Source organism: Herpailurus yagouaroundi, unplaced genomic scaffold (assembly GCF_014898765.1).
Source record: "Herpailurus yagouaroundi ecotype Mexico unplaced genomic scaffold, PumYag 182, whole genome shotgun sequence".
Lineage (NCBI taxonomy): Eukaryota > Metazoa > Chordata > Mammalia > Carnivora > Felidae > Herpailurus > Herpailurus yagouaroundi.
In genome coordinates, this window is record NW_024412413.1 from 6,650,777 (window position 1) to 6,651,843 (window position 1,067).

Consider the following 1,067-nt stretch of genomic DNA (forward strand, 5'->3'; position numbering starts at 1 on the left):
AAGGGGCACCTGGGTGGCTCAGTCAGTTAAGCATCCAGCTTCGGCTCAGGTCATGATCTTGCGGTTGGTGAGTTCCAACCCTGCGTCGGGCTCTGGGCTGACAGCTCGGAGCCTGGAACCCGCTTGGGATTCTGTGTGTGTGTGTGTGTCTCTCTCTGCCCCTCCCCTGCTCACGCTCTGTCTCTCTCTCCTTCAAAAATAGATACACGTTAAAAATAAATTAAAAATTAAAAACTAGCAGGTATGGCCTGGCTGGCTCAATCAATACAGCATACGTGACTTTTGATCTCGGGTTGTGAGTTCAAGCCCCATATTGGGCATAGAGCTTACTTTTTTTAAAAAAAGAAAAAACCAGGGGCGCCTGGGTGGCACAGTCGGTTAAGCGTCCGACTTCAGCCAGGTCACGATCTCGCGGTCCGGGAGTTCGAGCCCCGCGTCGGGCTCTGGGCTGGTGGCTCGGAGCCTGGAGCCTGTTTCCGATTCTGTGTCTCCCTCTCTCTCTGCCCTTCCCCCGTTCATGCTCTGTCTCTCTCTGTCCCAAAAACAAAAACAAAAACAAAAGTTGAAAAAAAAAAAAAGAAAAAACCAGCTACTATGTACCTAAAGCCTCAGTAGGACTTTGTAGGCGACTGTTCCCCTCTCCGCTGATGACTCAGCGTGCTGTCACCCTCAGAGAGCTCGGAGAGCTGTAGGGTGAGATGCTCATGGCCTTTGCTGAAAAGTGACCATGTCTTTCACTCAGTCCCCATTTCACAACGTACACAGCATTTCTACCTTCTTAACTTCACAAAGATTTACGGAGTGAGGGATGTTCTCACTGGATCACGGCATCCCTTTGAGACAGGCCAGGAAAGTGACATCACCATCTGATGGGGAGGAAGGACCTCTCCAGCGTCACCCCTCAAATGCAGGGCAGGCCCAGGTCCTCGGACTTGTGCGGGGAGACGCCGCTCGCCCCGCTCTCGTGAAGAAGTGTCTCCCGGGTCTGAGCAGTAAATACGCAGGAATCGTGACTTTGCGTCCCTTTAAGCGAGGCTCGTTCTAAGATGCCTTCCAAGCTTCACGGT